Source organism: Heliangelus exortis, chromosome 27, assembly GCF_036169615.1.
Source record: "Heliangelus exortis chromosome 27, bHelExo1.hap1, whole genome shotgun sequence".
Lineage (NCBI taxonomy): Eukaryota > Metazoa > Chordata > Aves > Apodiformes > Trochilidae > Heliangelus > Heliangelus exortis.
In genome coordinates, this window is record NC_092448.1 from 1,083,980 (window position 1) to 1,107,501 (window position 23,522).

Here is a 23,522-nt window from a genome sequence, read left to right on the forward strand (position 1 = left end):
AATCCCCACACTTTTGGTAAAATTTTGCCTTTTTTTCCAGTTTTTAAAAAGACTGATCCATATTCATCCTTCCTTTTCCCACAACCCCCCCAATATTCTGCTCCCTTTACCCAATCCAGCTCATTCTCAACCAATAAAACTTCACATTTTCTGTCAAAGAAACGCCGCGTGCTCCATTCCCTCGGTTTTTTGCCCCAAAATCCTCAGCCCCTCCCTTTTCACCCCATCTCAGGGGGCTGAAAATGCCAGGAATGGAAAAAATTCCCTTAAAACCATCAAAAGTTGATTTTTGGGGGGAATTTCTCGATTATCAAGTGGTGGAGAAAGAAGTTCCCTCCCTGGGCTGAAAATTAACTGGGGGGGGGAGGTGTTACTGGGAGCACTTCGGGGGTAACTGGGAGGGCACTGGGAAGATGGACTGGAGGTTACTGGGAGCACTGGGGCCGTGGGTTACTGGGACAACCCAGTAACCAAGGACAAGGACAAGGAACAGGGACAAGAGACAGGGACAAGGGACAAGGGACAAGGAACAAGGGACAAGGACAAGGGATAAGGGACAGGGATACGGGACAGGGACAAGGGATAAGGGACAGGGACAATGGACAAGGGACAAGGGACAGGGACAAGGGACAAGGGACAAGGGACAAGGGACAGGGACAGGGACAAGGGACAAGGGATAAGGGACAGGGACAGGGACAAGGGACAGGGAAAGGGGCAGGGACAAGGGACAAGGGACAGGGACAAGGAACAAGGGACAAGGGACAAGGAACAGGGAAAGGGACAAGGGACAAGGGACAGGGACAAGGGACAAGGGACAGGGACAAGGGACAAGGACAAGGACAAGGGACAAGGGACAAGGGACAAGGACAAGGACAAGGACAAAGGAAAGGGATAGGGAAAGGGGCAGGGCCAAGGGACAAGGAGAAGAAACAGGGACAAGGGAAAAGGGACAAGGAGAAGGGACAAGGGACAAGGACAAGGGATAAGGGACAGGGACAGGGACAAGGGACAAGGGACAAGGAACAGGGAAAGGGACAAGGACAAGGGATAAGGGACAAGGACAAGGGAAAAGGACAAGGACAAGGGACAGGGATAGGGAAAGGGGCAGGGACAAGGGACAAGGGACAAGGAGAAGAAACAGGGACAAGGGACAAGAGACAAGGACAAGGACAAGGACAAGGGATAAGGGACAAGCACAAGGACAAGGGAAAAGGGACAAGGGACAAGGACAAGGGAAAAGGGACAAGAGACAAGGACAAGGGACAAGGGACAAGGACAAGGGATAAGGGACAGGGAGAACGAACAAGGGAAAGGGACATGGACAAGGGACAAGAGACAAGGGACAAGGGAAAGGGACAAGGGACAAGGAGAAGGAACAGGGACAAGGGACAAGGGACAAGGGACAAGGACAAAGGATAAGGGACAAGGGACAAGGGACAGGGACAAGGGACAAGGGACAAGGACAAGGGACAGGGACAAGGGACAAGGGACAAGGGACAGGGACAGGGAGAGGGACAAGGGACAGGGACATGGACAAGGACAAGGACAAGGACAAGGGATAAGGGACAAGGACAAGGGACAAGGGACAAGGGACAAGGGACAAGGGACAGGGACAAGGGACAAGGAACAAGGTACAAGGGACAAGGGACAAGGACAAGGACAAGGACAAGGGAAAGGGACAAGGGACAAGGGACAAGGGCAAGGGACAAGGGACAGGGAAAGGGACAGGGACAAGTGTAAAGGGGCAGGGACAATGGTAAAGGGACAAGGACAAGGGAAAGGGACAAGGAAAAGGGATAAGGACAAGGGATAAGGGACAGGGAGAGGGACAAGGGACAAGGAGAAGGAACAGGGACAAGAGACAAGGGACAAGGACAAGGACAAGGGACAAGGGACAGGGACAAGGGATAAGGACAAGGGACAAGAGACAAGGACAAGGGACAAGGGACAAGGGACAAGGACAAGGGATAAGGGACAGGGAGAGGGACAAGGGACAAGGGACAAGGACAAGGGATAAGGGACAGGGAGAGGGACAAGGGACAAGAAGAAGGAACAGGGACAAGAGACAAGGGACAAGGACAAGGACAAGGGACAAGGGATAAGGGACAAGGAAAAGGGACAAGGGACAAGGGACAAGGGACAGGGAAAGGGATAAGGGACAGGGACAAAGGACAAGGAACAAGGGAAAGGGACAAGGACAAGGGACAGGGACAAGGGACAAGGGACAAGGGACAAGGACAAGGGACAAGGGACAAGGGACAGGGACAGGGAGAGGGAAAGGGAAAGGGACATGGACAAGGACAAGGACAAGGACAAGGGATAAGGGACAAGGGACAGGGAAAGGGAAAAGGGACAAGGGACAAGGGACAAGGGACAGGGACAGGGAAAGGGAAAAGGGACACGGTACAAGGGACAAGGGACAAGGACAAGGGACAACGGACAGGGACAGGGTTATGGACAAGGACAAGGACAAGGACAAAGGATAAGGGACAAGGACAAGGGATAAAGGACAGGGACAGGGACAGGGACAAGGGACAAGGGACAAGGGACAAGGGACAAGGTACAAGGGACAAGGGACAGGGACAAGGGACAGGGACAAGGGACAGGGAAAAGGGACAAGGGACAAGGACAAGGGAAAAGGGGCAAGAGACAAGGGACAAGGAACAGGGACAGGGACAGGGACAAGGGACAAGGGACAAGGGACAGGGACAAGGGACAGGGACAGGGAGAGGGACAAGGGACAGGGACATGGACAAGGACAAGGACAAGGACAAGGGATAAGGGACAAGGAAAAGGGACAAGGGACAAGGGACAAGGGACAAGGGATAAGGGACAAGGGACAAGGGATAAAGGACAGGGACAGGGACAAGGGACAAGGGACAGGGACAAGGGACAAGTGACAAGGGACAAGGGACAAGGGACAAGGGACAAGGTACAAGGGACAAGGGACAGGGACAAGGGACAGGGAAAAGGGACAAGGGACAGGGGCAAGGGACAAGGGACAGGGACAAGGGACAAGGACAAGGGACAGGGACAAGGGACAGGGACAGGGAGAGGGACAAGGGACAGGGACATGGACAAGGACAAGGACAAGGACAAGGGATAAGGGACAAGGAAAAGGGACAAGAGACAAGGGACAAGGACAAGGGATAAGGGACAAGGGACAAGGGATAAAGGACAGGGACAGGGACAGGGACAAGGGACAAGGGACAGGGACAAGGGACAAGTGACAAGGGACAAGGGACAAGGGACAAGGTACAAGGGACAAGGGACAGGGAGAGGGACATGGAAAAGGGACAAGGGACAAGGAACAAGGGACAAGGGACAAGGAACAGGGAAAGGGACAAGGGACAAGGGACAGGGACAAGGGACAAGGACAAGGGATAAGGGACAAGGACAAGGAAAAAGGGACAAGGGACGAGGGACAAGGGACAAGGACAAGGGACAAGGGACAAGGACAAGGGATAAGGGACAAGGGACAGTGACAAGGGACAGGGACAAGGACAAGGGATAAGGGACAGGGACAGGAACAAGGGACAAGGGACAGGGACAGGGACAGGGACAGGGACAGGGAGAGGGACAAGGGACAGGGACATGGACAAGGACAAGGACAAGGACAAGGGATAAGGGACAAGGAAAAGGGACAAGGGACAAGGGACAAGGGAAAAGGGACAAGAGACAAGGGACAGGGACAAGGGACAAGGGACAAGGGACAGGGAAAGGGATAAGGGACAGGGACAAAGGACAAGGAACAAGGGAAAGGGACAAGGACAAGGGACAGGGACAAGGGACAAGGGACAAGGGACAAGGGACAAGGGACAAGGACAAGGGAAAAGGGACAGGGACAGGGACAAGGGACAAGGACAAGGGACAAGGGACAAGGGACAGGGACAGGGAGAGGGAAAGGGAAAGGGACATGGACAAGGACAAGGACAAGGACAAGGACAAGGGATAAGGGACAAGGGACAGGGAAAGGGAAAAGGGACAAGGGACAAGGGACAAGGGACAAGGGACAAGGTACAAGGGACAAGGGACAGGGACAAGGGACAGGGACAAGGGACAGGGAAAAGGGACAAGGGACAAGGACAAGGGAAAAGGGGCAAGAGACAAGGGACAAGGAACAGGGACAGGGACAGGGACAAGGGACAAGGGACAAGGGACAGGGACAAGGGACAGGGACAGGGAGAGGGACAAGGGACAGGGACATGGACAAGGACAAGGACAAGGACAAGGGATAAGGGACAAGGAAAAGGGACAAGGGACAAGGGACAGGGACAAGGGACAAGGGACAAGGGACAAGGACAAGGGATAAGGGGCAAGGGACAAGGACAAGGGACAAGGGACAAGGGACAAGGGACAAGGGACAAGGGACAAGGACAAGAGATAAGGGACAGGGACAGGGACAGGGACAAGGGACATGGGAAAAGGAACAGGGAAAGGGACAAGGGACAAGAGAAAAGGGATAAGGGACAGGGAGAGGGACAAGGGACAGGGACAGGGACAAGGGACAAGGAGAAGAAACAGGGACAAGGGACAAGAGACAAGGACAAGGACAAGGACAAGGACAAGGACAAGGGAAAAGGGACAGGGACAGAGACAAGGGACAAGGGACAAGGACAAGGGAAAAGGGACAAGAGACAAGGACAAGGGACAAGGGACAAGGACAAGGGATAAGGGACAGGGAGAACGAACAAGGGAAAGGGACATGGACAAGGGACAAGAGACAAGGGACAAGGGACAAGGACAAGGGACAAGGAGAAGGAACAGGGACAAGGGACAAGGGACAAGGGACAAGGGACAAGGACAAAGGATAAGGGACAAGGGACAAGGGACAGGGACAAGGGACAAGGGACAAGGACAAGGGACAAGGGACAAATGACAAGGGACAGGGACAAGGGACAGGGACAGGGAGAGGGACAAGGGACAGGGACATGGACAAGGACAAGGACAAGGACAAGGGAAAGGGACAAGGGACAAGGGACAAGGACAAGGGACAAGGGACAGGGAAAGGGACAGGGACAAGTGTAAAGGGGCAGGGACAATGGTAAAGGGACAAGGACAAGGGAAAGGGACAAGGAAAAGGGATAAGGACAAGGGATAAGGGACAGGGAGAGGGACAAGGGACAAGGAGAAGGAACAGGGACAAGAGACAAGGGACAAGGACAAGGACAAGGGACAAGGGACAGGGACAAGGGACAAGGACAAGGGACAAGGACAAGGACAAGGGATAAGGGACAGGGACAAGGAACAAAGGGAATAGGGACAGGGACAAGGGACAAGGACAATAAACAGGGAAAAGGACTAGGGACAAGAGACAGGGAAATGGACAAGGACAAGGAGCAGGGACAAGGACAAGGGAAAAGGGACAAGGGACAAGGGACAAGGGACAAGAGAAAAGGACAAGGGACAAGGGACAAGGACAAGGGATAAAGGACAGGGACAGGGACAGGGACAAGGGACAAGGGACAGGGACAAGGGCCAAGTGACAAGGGACAAGGGACAAGGGACAAGGGACAAGGGACAAGGTACAAGGGACAAGGGACAGGGACAAGGGACAGGGAAAAGGGACAAGGGACAGGGGAAAGGGACAAGGGACAGGGAAAGGGGCAGGGAAAAAGGATAAGGGACAAGGAACAAGGGACAAGGGACAAGGAACAGGGAAAGGGACAAGGGACAAGGGACAGGGACAAGGGACAAGGACAAGGGATAAGGGACAAGGACAAGGGAAAAGGGACAAGGGACGAGGGACAAGGGACAAGGACAAGGGACAAGGGACAAGGACAAGGGATAAGGGACAAGGGACAGTGACAAGGGACAGGGACAAGGACAAGGCATAAGGGACAGGGACAGGAACAAGGGACAAGGGATAAGGGACAAGGACAAGGGATAAGGGACAAGAGACAAGGGACAAGGAACAGGGACAGGGACAGGGACAAGGGACAAGGGACAAGGGACAGGGACAAGGGACAGGGACAGGGAGAGGGACAAGGGACAGGGACATGGACAAGGACAAGGACAAGGACAAGGACAAGGACAAGGGATAAGGGACAAGGAAAAGGGACAAGGGACAAGGGACAAGGGACAAGGGATAAGGGACAAGGGACAAGGGATAAAGGACAGGGACAGGGACAGGGACAAGGGACAAGGGACAGGGACAAGGGACAAGTGACAAGGGACAAGGGACAAGGGACAAGGGACAAGGGACAAGGTACAAGGGACAAGGGAAAGGGACAAGGGACAGGGAAAAGGGACAAGGGACAGGGGCAAGGGACAAGGGAAAGGGACAAGGGACAAGGACAAGGACAAAGACAAGGACAAGGGATAAGGGACAGGGACAAGGAACAAAGGGAATAGGGACAGGGACAAGGGACAAGGACAATAAACAGGGAAAAGGACTAGGGACAAGGGACAGGGAAATGGACAAGGACAAGGAGCAGGGACAAGGACAAGGGAAAAGGGACAAGGGACAAGGGACAAGGGACAAGGGACAAGAGAAAAGGACAAGGGACAAGGGACAAGGACAAGGGATAAGGGACAAGGGACAAGGGATAAAGGACAGGGACAGGGACAGGGACAAGGGACAAGGGACAGGGACAAGGGACAAGTGACAAGGGACAAGGGACAAGGGACAAGGTACAAGGGACAAGGGACAGGGAGAGGGACACGGAAAAGGGACAAGGGACAAGGAACAAGGGACAAGGGACAAGGAACAGGGAAAGGGACAAGGGACAAGGGACAGGGACAAGGGACAAGGACAAGGGATAAGGGACAAGGACAAGGAAAAAGGGACAAGGACAAGGGATAAGGGACAAGGGACAGTGACAAGGGACAGGGACAAGGACAAGGGATAAGGGACAGGGACAGGAACAAGGGACAAGGGACAGGGACAGGGACGGACACAGGGACAGGGAGAGGTACAAGGGACACGGACAAGGGAAAAGGGACAAGAGACAAGGGACAGGGACAAGGGACAAGGGACAAGGGACAGGGAAAGGGATAAGGGACAGGGACAAAGGACAAGGAACAAGGGAAAGGGACAAGGACAAGGGACAGGGACAAGGGACAAGGGACAAGGGACAAGGACAAGGGATAAGGGACAGGGACAGGGACAAGGGACAAGGAGAAGAAACAGGGACAAGGGACAAGAGACAAGGACAAGGACAAGGACAAGACAAGGGAAAAGGGACAGGGACAGGGACAAGGGACAAGGGACAGGGACAGGGAGAGGGAAAGGGAAAGGGACATGGACAAGGACAAGGACAAGGGATAAGGGACAAGGGACAGGGAAAGGGAAAAGGGACAAGGGACAAGGGACAAGGGACAAGGGACAAGGTACAAGGGACAGGGACAAGGGACAGGGACAAGGGACAGGGAAAAGGGACAAGGGACAAGGACAAGGGAAAAGGGGCAAGAGACAAGGGACAAGGAACAGGGACAGGGACAGGGACAAGGGACAAGGGACAAGGGACAGGGACAAGGGACAGGGACAGGGAGAGGGACAAGGGACAGGGACATGGACAAGGACAAGGACAAGGACAAGGGATAAGGGACAAGGAAAAGGGACAAGGGACAAGGGACAAGGGACAAGGGAAAAGGGACAAGAGACAAGGGACAGGGACAAGGGACAAGGGACAAGGGACAAGGGACAAGGGACAAGGACAAGAGATAAGGGACAGGGACAGGGACAGGGACAAGGGACATGGGAAAAGGAACAGGGAAAGGGACAAGGGACAAGAGAAAAGGGATAAGGGACAGGGAGAGGGACAAGGGACAGGGACAGGGACAAGGGACAAGGAGAAGAAACAGGGACAAGGGACAAGAGACAAGGACAAGGACAAGGACAAGGACAAGGGAAAAGGGACAGGGACAGAGACAAGGGACAAGGGACAAGGACAAGGGAAAAGGGACAAGAGACAAGGACAAGGGACAAGGGACAAGGACAAGGGATAAGGGACAGGGACAACGAACAAGGGAAAGGGACATGGACAAGGGACAAGAGACAAGGGACAAGGGACAAGGACAAGGGACAAGGAGAAGGAACAGGGACAAGGGACAAGGGACAAGGGACAAGGGACAAGGACAAAGGATAAGGGACAAGGGACAAGGGACAGGGACAAGGGACAAGGGACAAGGACAAGGGACAAGGGACAAATGACAAGGGACAGGGACAAGGGACAGGGACAGGGAGAGGGACAAGGGACAGGGACATGGACAAGGACAAGGACAAGGACAAGGGAAAGGGACAAGGGACAAGGGACAAGGACAAGGGACAAGGGACAGGGAAAGGGACAGGGACAAGTGTAAAGGGGCAGGGACAATGGTAAAGGGACAAGGACAAAGGAAAGGGACAAGGAAAAGGGATAAGGACAAGGGATAAGGGACAGGGAGAGGGACAAGGGACAAGGAGAAGGAACAGGGACAAGAGACAAGGGACAAGGACAAGGACAAGGGACAAGGGACAGGGACAAGGGACAAGGACAAGGGACAAGGACAAGGACAAGGGATAAGGGACAGGGACAAGGAACAAAGGGAATAGGGACAGGGACAAGGGACAAAAACAATAAACAGGGAAAAGGACTAGGGACAAGGGACAGGGAAATGGACAAGGACAAGGAGCAGGGACAAGGACAAGGGAAAAGGGACAAGGGACAAGGGACAAGGGACAAGAGAAAAGGACAAGGGACAAGGGACAAGGACAAGGGATAAAGGACAGGGACAGGGACAGGGACAAGGGACAAGGGACAGGGACAAGGGACAAGTGACAAGGGACAAGGGACAAGGGACAAGGGACAGGGACAAGGGACAAGGGACAAGGGACAGGGAAAGGGATAAGGGACAGGGACAAAGGACAAGGAACAAGGGACAGGGACAAGGGACAGGGAAAAGGGACAAGGGACAGGGGAAAGGGACAAGGGACAGGGAAAGGGGCAGGGAAAAAGGATAAGGGACAAGGAACAAGGGACAAGGGACAAGGAACAGGGAAAGGGACAAGGGACAAGGGACAGGGACAAGGGACAAGGACAAGGGATAAGGGACAAGGACAAGGGAAAAGGGACAAGGGACGAGGGACAAGGGACAAGGACAAGGGACAAGGAACAAGGGAAAGGGACAAGGACAAGGGACAGGGACAAGGGACAAGGGACAAGGGACAAGGACAAGGGATAAGGGACAGGGACAGGGACAAGGGACAAGGAGAAGAAACAGGGACAAGGGACAAGAGACAAGGACAAGGACAAGGACAAGACAAGGGAAAAGGGACAGGGACAGGGACAAGGGACAAGGACAAGGGACAAGGGACAAGGGACAGGGACAGGGAGAGGGAAAGGGAAAGGGACATGGACAAGGACAAGGACAAGGGATAAGGGACAAGGGACAGGGAAAGGGAAAAGGGACAAGGGACAAGGGACAAGGGACAAGGGACAAGGTACAAGGGACAAGGGACAGGGACAAGGGACAGGGACAAGGGACAGGGAAAAGGGACAAGGGACAAGGACAAGGGAAAAGGGGCAAGAGACAAGGGACAAGGAACAGGGACAGGGACAGGGACAAGGGACAAGGGACAAGGGACAGGGACAAGGGACAGGGACAGGGAGAGGGACAAGGGACAGGGACATGGACAAGGACAAGGACAAGGACAAGGGATAAGGGACAAGGAAAAGGGACAAGGGACAAGGGACAGGGACAAGGGACAAGGGACAAGGACAAGGGATAAGGGGCAAGGGACAAGGACAAGGGACAAGGGACAAGGGACAAGGGACAAGGACAAGAGATAAGGGACAGGGACAGGGACAGGGACAAGGGACATGGGAAAAGGAACAGGGAAAGGGACAAGGGACAAGAGAAAAGGGATAAGGGACAGGGAGAGGGACAAGGGACAGGGACAGGGACAAGGGACAAGGAGAAGAAACAGGGACAAGGGACAAGAGACAAGGACAAGGACAAGGACAAGGACAAGGGAAAAGGGACAGGGACAGAGACAAGGGACAAGGGACAAGGACAAGGGAAAAGGGACAAGAGACAAGGACAAGGGACAAGGGACAAGGACAAGGGATAAGGGACAGGGACAACGAACAAGGGAAAGGGACATGGACAAGGGACAAGAGACAAGGGACAAGGGACAAGGACAAGGGACAAGGAGAAGGAACAGGGACAAGGGACAAGGGACAAGGGACAAGGGACAAGGACAAAGGATAAGGGACAAGGGACAAGGGACAGGGACAAGGGACAAGGGACAAGGACAAGGGACAAGGGACAAATGACAAGGGACAGGGACAAGGGACAGGGACAGGGAGAGGGACAAGGGACAGGGACATGGACAAGGACAAGGACAAGGACAAGGGAAAGGGACAAGGGACAAGGGACAAGGACAAGGGACAAGGGACAGGGAAAGGGACAGGGACAAGTGTAAAGGGGCAGGGACAATGGTAAAGGGACAAGGACAAGGGAAAGGGACAAGGAAAAGGGATAAGGACAAGGGATAAGGGACAGGGAGAGGGACAAGGGACAAGGAGAAGGAACAGGGACAAGAGACAAGGGACAAGGACAAGGACAAGGGACAAGGGACAGGGACAAGGGACAAGGACAAGGGACAAGGACAAGGACAAGGGATAAGGGACAGGGACAAGGAACAAAGGGAATAGGGACAGGGACAAGGGACAAAAACAATAAACAGGGAAAAGGACTAGGGACAAGGGACAGGGAAATGGACAAGGACAAGGAGCAGGGACAAGGACAAGGGAAAAGGGACAAGGGACAAGGGACAAGGGACAAGAGAAAAGGACAAGGGACAAGGGACAAGGACAAGGGATAAAGGACAGGGACAGGGACAGGGACAAGGGACAAGGGACAGGGACAAGGGCCAAGTGACAAGGGACAAGGGACAAGGGACAAGGGACAAGGTACAAGGGACAAGGGACAGGGACAAGGGACAGGGAAAAGGGACAAGGGACAGGGGAAAGGGACAAGGGACAGGGAAAGGGGCAGGGAAAAAGGATAAGGGACAAGGAACAAGGGACAAGGGACAAGGAACAGGGAAAGGGACAAGGGACAAGGGACAGGGACAAGGGACAAGGACAAGGGATAAGGGACAAGGACAAGGGAAAAGGGACAAGGGACGAGGGACAAGGGACAAGGACAAGGGACAAGGGACAAGGACAAGGGATAAGGGACAAGGGACAGTGACAAGGGACAGGGACAAGGACAAGGCATAAGGGACAGGGACAGGAACAAGGGACAAGGGATAAGGGACAAGGACAAGGGATAAGGGACAAGAGACAAGGGACAAGGAACAGGGACAGGGACAGGGACAAGGGACAAGGGACAAGGGACAGGGACAAGGGACAGGGACAGGGAGAGGGACAAGGGACAGGGACATGGACAAGGACAAGGACAAGGGATAAGGGACAAGGAAAAGGGACAAGGGACAAGGGACAAGGGAAAAGGGACAAGAGACAAGGGACAGGACAAGGGACAAGGGACAAGGGACAGGGACAAGGGACAGGGACAGGGAGAGGGACAAGGGACAGGGACATGGACAAGGACAAGGACAAGGACAAGGACAAGGGATAAGGGACAAGGAAAAGGGACAAGGGACAAGGGACAAGGGACAAGGGACAAGGGATAAGGGACAAGGGACAAGGGATAAAGGACAGGGACAGGGACAGGGACAAGGGACAAGGGACAGGGACAAGGGACAAGTGACAAGGGACAAGGGACAAGGGACAAGGGACAAGGGACAAGGTACAAGGGACAAGGGAAAGGGACAAGGGACAGGGAAAAGGGACAAGGGACAGGGGCAAGGGACAAGGGAAAGGGACAAGGGACAAGGACAAGGACAAGGACAAGGACAAGGGATAAGGGACAGGGACAAGGAACAAAGGGAATAGGGACAGGGACAAGGGACAAGGACAATAAACAGGGAAAAGGACTAGGGACAAGGGACAGGGAAATGGACAAGGACAAGGAGCAGGGACAAGGACAAGGGAAAAGGGACAAGGGACAAGGGACAAGGGACAAGAGAAAAGGACAAGGGACAAGGGACAAGGACAAGGGATAAGGGACAAGGGACAAGGGATAAAGGACAGGGACAGGGACAGGGACAAGGGACAAGGGACAGGGACAAGGGACAAGTGACAAGGGACAAGGGACAAGGGACAAGGTACAAGGGACAAGGGACAGGGAGAGGGACATGGAAAAGGGACAAGGGACAAGGGACAAGGAACAAGGGACAAGGGACAAGGAACAGGGAAAGGGACAAGGGACAAGGGACAGGGACAAGGGACAAGGACAAGGGACAAGGACAAGGACAAGGGATAAGGGACAGGGACAAGGAACAAAGGGAATAGGGACAGGGACAAGGGACAAGGACAATAAACAGGGAAAAGGACTAGGGACAAGAGACAGGGAAATGGACAAGGACAAGGAGCAGGGACAAGGACAAGGGAAAAGGGACAAGGGACAAGGGACAAGGGACAAGAGAAAAGGACAAGGGACAAGGGACAAGGACAAGGGATAAAGGACAGGGACAGGGACAGGGACAAGGGACAAGGGACAGGGACAAGGGCCAAGTGACAAGGGACAAGGGACAAGGGACAAGGGACAAGGGACAAGGTACAAGGGACAAGGGACAGGGACAAGGGACAGGGAAAAGGGACAAGGGACAGGGGAAAGGGACAAGGGACAGGGAAAGGGGCAGGGAAAAAGGATAAGGGACAAGGAACAAGGGACAAGGGACAAGGAACAGGGAAAGGGACAAGGGACAAGGGACAGGGACAAGGGACAAGGACAAGGGATAAGGGACAAGGACAAGGGAAAAGGGACAAGGGACGAGGGACAAGGGACAAGGACAAGGGACAAGGGACAAGGACAAGGGATAAGGGACAAGGGACAGTGACAAGGGACAGGGACAAGGACAAGGCATAAGGGACAGGGACAGGAACAAGGGACAAGGGATAAGGGACAAGGACAAGGGATAAGGGACAAGAGACAAGGGACAAGGAACAGGGACAGGGACAGGGACAAGGGACAAGGGACAAGGGACAGGGACAAGGGACAGGGACAGGGAGAGGGACAAGGGACAGGGACATGGACAAGGACAAGGACAAGGACAAGGACAAGGACAAGGGATAAGGGACAAGGAAAAGGGACAAGGGACAAGGGACAAGGGACAAGGGATAAGGGACAAGGGACAAGGGATAAAGGACAGGGACAGGGACAGGGACAAGGGACAAGGGACAGGGACAAGGGACAAGTGACAAGGGACAAGGGACAAGGGACAAGGGACAAGGGACAAGGTACAAGGGACAAGGGAAAGGGACAAGGGACAGGGAAAAGGGACAAGGGACAGGGGCAAGGGACAAGGGAAAGGGACAAGGGACAAGGACAAGGACAAAGACAAGGACAAGGGATAAGGGACAGGGACAAGGAACAAAGGGAATAGGGACAGGGACAAGGGACAAGGACAATAAACAGGGAAAAGGACTAGGGACAAGGGACAGGGAAATGGACAAGGACAAGGAGCAGGGACAAGGACAAGGGAAAAGGGACAAGGGACAAGGGACAAGGGACAAGGGACAAGAGAAAAGGACAAGGGACAAGGGACAAGGACAAGGGATAAGGGACAAGGGACAAGGGATAAAGGACAGGGACAGGGACAGGGACAAGGGACAAGGGACAGGGACAAGGGACAAGTGACAAGGGACAAGGGACAAGGGACAAGGTACAAGGGACAAGGGACAGGGAGAGGGACACGGAAAAGGGACAAGGGACAAGGAACAAGGGACAAGGGACAAGGAACAGGGAAAGGGACAAGGGACAAGGGACAGGGACAAGGGACAAGGACAAGGGATAAGGGACAAGGACAAGGAAAAAGGGACAAGGACAAGGGATAAGGGACAAGGGACAGTGACAAGGGACAGGGACAAGGACAAGGGATAAGGGACAGGGACAGGAACAAGGGACAAGGGACAGGGACAGGGACGGACACAGGGACAGGGAGAGGTACAAGGGACACGGACAAGGGAAAAGGGACAAGAGACAAGGGACAGGGACAAGGGACAAGGGACAAGGGACAGGGAAAGGGATAAGGGACAGGGACAAAGGACAAGGAACAAGGGAAAGGGACAAGGACAAGGGACAGGGACAAGGGACAAGGGACAAGGGACAAGGACAAGGGATAAGGGACAGGGACAGGGACAAGGGACAAGGAGAAGAAACAGGGACAAGGGACAAGAGACAAGGACAAGGACAAGGACAAGACAAGGGAAAAGGGACAGGGACAGGGACAAGGGACAAGGGACAGGGACAGGGAGAGGGAAAGGGAAAGGGACATGGACAAGGACAAGGACAAGGGATAAGGGACAAGGGACAGGGAAAGGGAAAAGGGACAAGGGACAAGGGACAAGGGACAAGGGACAAGGTACAAGGGACAGGGACAAGGGACAGGGACAAGGGACAGGGAAAAGGGACAAGGGACAAGGACAAGGGAAAAGGGGCAAGAGACAAGGGACAAGGAACAGGGACAGGGACAGGGACAAGGGACAAGGGACAAGGGACAGGGACAAGGGACAGGGACAGGGAGAGGGACAAGGGACAGGGACATGGACAAGGACAAGGACAAGGACAAGGGATAAGGGACAAGGAAAAGGGACAAGGGACAAGGGACAAGGGACAAGGGAAAAGGGACAAGAGACAAGGGACAGGGACAAGGGACAAGGGACAAGGGACAAGGGACAAGGGACAAGGACAAGAGATAAGGGACAGGGACAGGGACAGGGACAAGGGACATGGGAAAAGGAACAGGGAAAGGGACAAGGGACAAGAGAAAAGGGATAAGGGACAGGGAGAGGGACAAGGGACAGGGACAGGGACAAGGGACAAGGAGAAGAAACAGGGACAAGGGACAAGAGACAAGGACAAGGACAAGGACAAGGACAAGGGAAAAGGGACAGGGACAGAGACAAGGGACAAGGGACAAGGACAAGGGAAAAGGGACAAGAGACAAGGACAAGGGACAAGGGACAAGGACAAGGGATAAGGGACAGGGACAACGAACAAGGGAAAGGGACATGGACAAGGGACAAGAGACAAGGGACAAGGGACAAGGACAAGGGACAAGGAGAAGGAACAGGGACAAGGGACAAGGGACAAGGGACAAGGGACAAGGACAAAGGATAAGGGACAAGGGACAAGGGACAGGGACAAGGGACAAGGGACAAGGACAAGGGACAAGGGACAAATGACAAGGGACAGGGACAAGGGACAGGGACAGGGAGAGGGACAAGGGACAGGGACATGGACAAGGACAAGGACAAGGACAAGGGAAAGGGACAAGGGACAAGGGACAAGGACAAGGGACAAGGGACAGGGAAAGGGACAGGGACAAGTGTAAAGGGGCAGGGACAATGGTAAAGGGACAAGGACAAAGGAAAGGGACAAGGAAAAGGGATAAGGACAAGGGATAAGGGACAGGGAGAGGGACAAGGGACAAGGAGAAGGAACAGGGACAAGAGACAAGGGACAAGGACAAGGACAAGGGACAAGGGACAGGGACAAGGGACAAGGACAAGGGACAAGGACAAGGACAAGGGATAAGGGACAGGGACAAGGAACAAAGGGAATAGGGACAGGGACAAGGGACAAAAACAATAAACAGGGAAAAGGACTAGGGACAAGGGACAGGGAAATGGACAAGGACAAGGAGCAGGGACAAGGACAAGGGAAAAGGGACAAGGGACAAGGGACAAGGGACAAGAGAAAAGGACAAGGGACAAGGGACAAGGACAAGGGATAAAGGACAGGGACAGGGACAGGGACAAGGGACAAGGGACAGGGACAAGGGACAAGTGACAAGGGACAAGGGACAAGGGACAAGGGACAGGGACAAGGGACAAGGGACAAGGGACAGGGAAAGGGATAAGGGACAGGGACAAAGGACAAGGAACAAGGGACAGGGACAAGGGACAGGGAAAAGGGACAAGGGACAGGGGAAAGGGACAAGGGACAGGGAAAGGGGCAGGGAAAAAGGATAAGGGACAAGGAACAAGGGACAAGGGACAAGGAACAGGGAAAGGGACAAGGGACAAGGGACAGGGACAAGGGACAAGGACAAGGGATAAGGGACAAGGACAAGGGAAAAGGGACAAGGGACGAGGGACAAGGGACAAGGACAAGGGACAAGGAACAAGGGAAAGGGACAAGGACAAGGGACAGGGACAAGGGACAAGGGACAAGGGACAAGGACAAGGGATAAGGGACAGGGACAGGGACAAGGGACAAGGAGAAGAAACAGGGACAAGGGACAAGAGACAAGGACAAGGACAAGGACAAGACAAGGGAAAAGGGACAGGGACAGGGACAAGGGACAAGGACAAGGGACAAGGGACAAGGGACAGGGACAGGGAGAGGGAAAGGGAAAGGGACATGGACAAGGACAAGGACAAGGGATAAGGGACAAGGGACAGGGAAAGGGAAAAGGGACAAGGGACAAGGGACAAGGGACAAGGGACAAGGTACAAGGGACAAGGGACAGGGACAAGGGACAGGGACAAGGGACAGGGAAAAGGGACAAGGGACAAGGACAAGGGAAAAGGGGCAAGAGACAAGGGACAAGGAACAGGGACAGGGACAGGGACAAGGGACAAGGGACAAGGGACAGGGACAAGGGACAGGGACAGGGAGAGGGACAAGGGACAGGGACATGGACAAGGACAAGGACAAGGACAAGGGATAAGGGACAAGGAAAAGGGACAAGGGACAAGGGACAGGGACAAGGGACAAGGGACAAGGACAAGGGATAAGGGGCAAGGGACAAGGACAAGGGACAAGGGACAAGGGACAAGGGACAAGGACAAGAGATAAGGGACAGGGACAGGGACAGGGACAAGGGACATGGGAAAAGGAACAGGGAAAGGGACAAGGGACAAGAGAAAAGGGATAAGGGACAGGGAGAGGGACAAGGGACAGGGACAGGGACAAGGGACAAGGAGAAGAAACAGGGACAAGGGACAAGAGACAAGGACAAGGACAAGGACAAGGACAAGGACAAGGGAAAAGGGACAGGGACAGAGACAAGGGACAAGGGACAAGGACAAGGGAAAAGGGACAAGAGACAAGGACAAGGGACAAGGGACAAGGACAAGGGATAAGGGACAGGGACAACGAACAAGGGAAAGGGACATGGACAAGGGACAAGAGACAAGGGACAAGGGACAAGGACAAGGGACAAGGAGAAGGAACAGGGACAAGGGACAAGGGACAAGGGACAAGGGACAAGGACAAAGGATAAGGGACAAGGGACAAGGGACAGGGACAAGGGACAAGGGACAAGGACAAGGGACAAGGGACAAATGACAAGGGACAGGGACAAGGGACAGGGACAGGGAGAGGGACAAGGGACAGGGACATGGACAAGGACAAGGACAAGGACAAGGGAAAGGGACAAGGGACAAGGGACAAGGACAAGGGACAAGGGACAGGGAAAGGGACAGGGACAAGTGTAAAGGGGCAGGGACAATGGTAAAGGGACAAGGACAAGGGAAAGGGACAAGGAAAAGGGATAAGGACAAGGGATAAGGGACAGGGAGAGGGACAAGGGACAAGGAGAAGGAACAGGGACAAGAGACAAGGGACAAGGACAAGGACAAGGGACAAGGGACAGGGACAAGGGACAAGGACAAGGGACAAGGACAAGGACAAGGGATAAGGGACAGGGACAAGGAACAAAGGGAATAGGGACAGGGACAAGGGACAAAAACAATAAACAGGGAAAAGGACTAGGGACAAGGGACAGGGAAATGGACAAGGACAAGGAGCAGGGACAAGGACAAGGGAAAAGGGACAAGGGACAAGGGACAAGGGACAAGAGAAAAGGACAAGGGACAAGGGACAAGGACAAGGGATAAAGGACAGGGACAGGGACAGGGACAAGGGACAAGGGACAGGGACAAGGGCCAAGTGACAAGGGACAAGGGACAAGGGACAAGGGACAAGGTACAAGGGACAAGGGACAGGGACAAGGGACAGGGAAAAGGGACAAGGGACAGGGGAAAGGGACAAGGGACAGGGAAAGGGGCAGGGAAAAAGGATAAGGGACAAGGAACAAGGGACAAGGGACAAGGAACAGGGAAAGGGACAAGGGACAAGGGACAGGGACAAGGGACAAGGACAAGGGATAAGGGACAAGGACAAGGGAAAAGGGACAAGGGACGAGGGACAAGGGACAAGGACAAGGGACAAGGGACAAGGACAAGGGATAAGGGACAAGGGACAGTGACAAGGGACAGGGACAAGGACAAGGCATAAGGGACAGGGACAGGAACAAGGGACAAGGGATAAGGGACAAGGACAAGGGATAAGGGACAAGAGACAAGGGACAAGGAACAGGGACAGGGACAGGGACAAGGGACAAGGGACAAGGGACAGGGACAAGGGACAGGGACAGGGAGAGGGACAAGGGACAGGGACATGGACAAGGACAAGGACAAGGGATAAGGGACAAGGAAAAGGGACAAGGGACAAGGGACAAGGGAAAAGGGACAAGAGACAAGGGACAGGACAAGGGACAAGGGACAAGGGACAGGGACAAGGGACAGGGACAGGGAGAGGGACAAGGGACAGGGACATGGACAAGGACAAGGACAAGGACAAGGACAAGGGATAAGGGACAAGGAAAAGGGACAAGGGACAAGGGACAAGGGACAAGGGACAAGGGATAAGGGACAAGGGACAAGGGATAAAGGACAGGGACAGGGACAGGGACAAGGGACAAGGGACAGGGACAAGGGACAAGTGACAAGGGACAAGGGACAAGGGACAAGGGACAAGGGACAAGGTACAAGGGACAAGGGAAAGGGACAAGGGACAGGGAAAAGGGACAAGGGACAGGGGCAAGGGACAAGGGAAAGGGACAAGGGACAAGGACAAGGACAAGGACAAGGACAAGGGATAAGGGACAGGGACAAGGAACAAAGGGAATAGGGACAGGGACAAGGGACAAGGACAATAAACAGGGAAAAGGACTAGGGACAAGGGACAGGGAAATGGACAAGGACAAGGAGCAGGGACAAGGACAAGGGAAAAGGGACAAGGGACAAGGGACAAGGGACAAGAGAAAAGGACAAGGGACAAGGGACAAGGACAAGGGATAAGGGACAAGGGACAAGGGATAAAGGACAGGGACAGGGACAGGGACAAGGGACAAGGGACAGGGACAAGGGACAAGTGACAAGGGACAAGGGACAAGGGACAAGGTACAAGGGACAAGGGACAGGGAGAGGGACATGGAAAAGGGACAAGGGACAAGGGACAAGGAACAAGGGACAAGGGACAAGGAACAGGGAAAGGGACAAGGGACAAGGGACAGGGACAAGGGACAAGGACAAGGGATAAGGGACAAGGACAAGGAAAAAGGGACAAGGACAAGGGATAAGGGACAAGGGACAGTGACAAGGGACAGGGACAAGGACAAGGGATAAGGGACAGGGACAGGAACAAGGGACAAGGGACAGGGACAGGGACAGACACAGGGACAGGGAGAGGTACAAGGGACAGGGACAAGGGAAAAGGGACAAGAGACAAGGGACAGGGACAAGGGACAAGGGACAAGGACAAGGGATAAGGGACAGGGACAGGGACAGGGACAAGGGACAAGGAGAAGAAACAGGGACAAGGGACAAGAGACAAGGACAAGGACAAGGACAAGACAAGGGAAAAGGGACAGGGACAGGGACAAGGGACAAGGACAAGGGACAAGGGACAAGGGACAGGGACAGGGAGAGGGAAAGGGAAAGGGACATGGACAAGGACAAGGACAAGGGATAAGGGACAAGGGACAGGGAAAGGGAAAAGGGAAAAGGGACAAGGGACAAGGGACAAGGGACAGGGACAAGGGACAGGGACAAGGGACAGGGAAAAGGGACAAGGGACAAGGACAAGGGAAAAGGGGCAAGAGACAAGGGACAAGGAACAGGGACAGGGACAGGGACAAGGGACAAGGGACAAGGGACAGGGACAAGGGACAGGGACAGGGAGAGGGACAAGGGACAGGGACATGGACAAGGACAAGGACAAGGACAAGGGATAAGGGACAAGGACAAGGGACAAGGGACAAGGGACAAGGGACAAGGGAAAGGGACAAGGGACAAGGAACAAGGTACAAGGGACAAGGGACAAGGACAAGGACAAGGACAAGGGAAAGGGACAAGGGACAAGGGACAAGGGCAAGGGACAAGGGACAGGGAAAGGGACAGGGACAAGTGTAAAGGGGCAGGGACAATGGTAAAGGGACAAGGACAAGGGAAAGGGACAAGGAAAAGGGATAAGGACAAGGGATAAGGGACAGGGAGAGGGACAAGGGACAAGGAGAAGGAACAGGGACAAGAGACAAGGGACAAGGACAAGGACAAGGGACAAGGGACAGGGACAAGGGATAAGGACAAGGGACAAGAGACAAGGACAAGGGACAAGGGACAAGGGACAAGGACAAGGGATAAGGGACAGGGAGAGGGACAAGGGACAAGAAGAAGGAACAGGGACAAGAGACAAGGGACAAGGACAAGGACAAGGGACAAGGGACAGGGACAAGGGACAAGGACAAGGGACAAGGACAAGGACAAGGGATAAGGGACAGGGACAAGGGACAAGGACAAGGGACAAGGACAAGGACAAGGGATAAGGGACAGGGACAAGGGACAAGGGACAAGAGAAAAGGACAAGAGACAAGGGACAAGGACAAGGGATAAGGGACAAGGGACAAGGGATAAAGGACAGGGACAGGGACAGGGACAAGGGACAAGGGACAGGGAAAAGGGACAAGTGACAAGGGACAAGGGACAAGGGACAAGGTACAAGGGACAAGGGACAGGGACAAGGGACAGGGAAAAGGGACAAGGGACAGGGGCAAGGGACAAGGGACAGGGACAAGGGACAAGGACAAGGGACAAGGACAAGGACAAGGGATAAGGGACAGGGACAAGGAACAAAGGGAATAGGGACAGGGACAAGGGACAAGGACAATAAACAGGGAAAAGGACTAGGGACAAGGGACAGGGAAATGGACAAGGACAAGGAGCAGGGACAAGGACAAGGGAAAAGGGACAAGGGACAAGGGACAAGAGAAAAGGACAAGGGACAAGGGACAAGGACAAGGGATAAGGGACAAGGGACAAGGGATAAAGGACAGGGACAGGGACAGGGACAAGGGACAAGGGACAGGGACAAGGGACAAGTGACAAGGGACAAGGGACAAGGGACAAGGGACAAGGTACAAGGGACAAGGGACAGGGACAAGGGACATGGAAAAGGGACAAGGGACAAGGGACAAGGAACAAGGGACAAGGGACAAGGAACAGGGAAAGGGACAAGGGACAAGGGACAGGGACAAGGGACAAGGACAAGGGATAAGGGACAAGGACAAGGAAAAAGGGACAAGGGACGAGGGACAAGGGACAAGGACAAGGGACAAGGGACAAGGACAAGGGATAAGGGACAAGGGACAGTGACAAGGGACAGGGACAAGGACAAGGGATAAGGGACAGGGACAGGAACAAGGGACAAGGGACAGGGACAGGGACAGGGACAGGGACAGGGACAGGGACAAGGACAAGGACAAGGACAAGGACAAGGGATAAGGGACAAGGAAAAGGGACAAGGGACAAGGGACAAGGGACAGGGAAAGGGATAAGGGACAGGGACAAAGGACAAGGAACAAGGGAAAGGGACAAGGACAAGGGACAGGGACAAGGGACAAGGGACAAGGGACAAGGACAAGGGACAAGGGACAAGGGACAGGGACAGGGAGAGGGAAAGGGAAAGGGACATGGACAAGGACAAGGACAAGGACAAGGGATAAGGGACAAGGGACAGGGAAAGGGAAAAGGGACAAGGGACAAGGGACAAGGGACAGGGACAGGGAAAGGGGCAGGGACAAGGGAAAAGGGACACGGTACAAGGGACAAGGGAAAAGGACAAGGGACAAGGGACAGGGACAGGGTTATGGACAAGGACAAGGACAAGGACAAAGGATAAGGGACAAGGACAAGGGATAAAGGACAGGGACAGGGACAGGGACAAGGGACAAGGGACAAGGGACAAGGGACAAGGTACAAGGGACAAGGGACAGGGACAAGGGACAGGGACAAGGGACAGGGAAAAGGGACAAGGGACAAGGACAAGGGAAAAGGGGCAAGAGACAAGGGACAAGGAACAGGGACAGGGACAGGGACAAGGGACAAGGGACAAGGGACAGGGACAAGGGACAGGGACAGGGAGAGGGACAAGGGACAGGGACATGGACAAGGACAAGGACAAGGACAAGGGATAAGGGACAAGGAAAAGGGACAAGGGACAAGGGACAAGGGACAAGGGATAAGGGACAAGGGACAAGGGATAAAGGACAGGGACAGGGACAAGGGACAAGGGACAGGGACAAGGGACAAGTGACAAGGGACAAGGGACAAGGGACAAGGGACAAGGTACAAGGGACAAGGGACAGGGACAAGGGACAGGGAAAAGGGACAAGGGACAGGGGCAAGGGACAAGGGACAGGGACAAGGGACAAGGACAAGGGACAGGGACAAGGGACAAGGGACAAGGGACAAGGGACAGGGACAAGGGACAGGGACAGGGAGAGGGACAAGGGACAGGGACATGGACAAGGACAAGGACAAGGACAAGGGATAAGGGACAAGGAAAAGGGACAAGGGACAAGGGACAAGGGACAAGGGAAAAGGGACAAGAGACAAGGGACAGGGACAAGGGACAAGGGACAAGGGACAAGGGACAAGGGACAAGGACAAGAGATAAGGGACAGGGACAGGGACAGGGACAAGGGACATGGGAAAAGGAACAGGGAAAGGGACAAGGGACAAGAGAAAAGGGATAAGGGACAGGGAGAGGGACAAGGGACAGGGACAGGGACAAGGGACAAGGAGAAGAAACAGGGACAAGGGAGAAGAGACAAGGACAAGGACAAGGGAAAAGGGACAGGGACAGAGACAAGGGACAAGGGACAAGGACAAGGGAAAAGGGACAAGAGACAAGGACAAGGGACAAGGGACAAGGACAAGGGATAAGGGACAGGGACAACGAACAAGGGAAAGGGACATGGACAAGGGACAAGAGACAAGGGACAAGGGACAAGGACAAGGGACAAGGAGAAGGAACAGGGACAAGGGACAAGGGACAAGGGACAAGGGACAAGGACAAAGGATAAGGGACAAGGGACAAGGGACAGGGACAAGGGACAAGGGACAAGGACAAGGGACAAGGGACAAATGACAAGGGACAGGGACAAGGGACAGGGACAGGGAGAGGGACAAGGGACAGGGACATGGACAAGGACAAGGACAAGGACAAGGGAAAGGGACAAGGGACAAGGGACAAGGACAAGGGACAAGGGACAGGGAAAGGGACAGGGACAAGTGTAAAGGGGCAGGGACAATGGTAAAGGGACAAGGACAAGGGAAAGGGACAAGGAAAAGGGATAAGGACAAGGGATAAGGGACAGGGAGAGGGACAAGGGACAA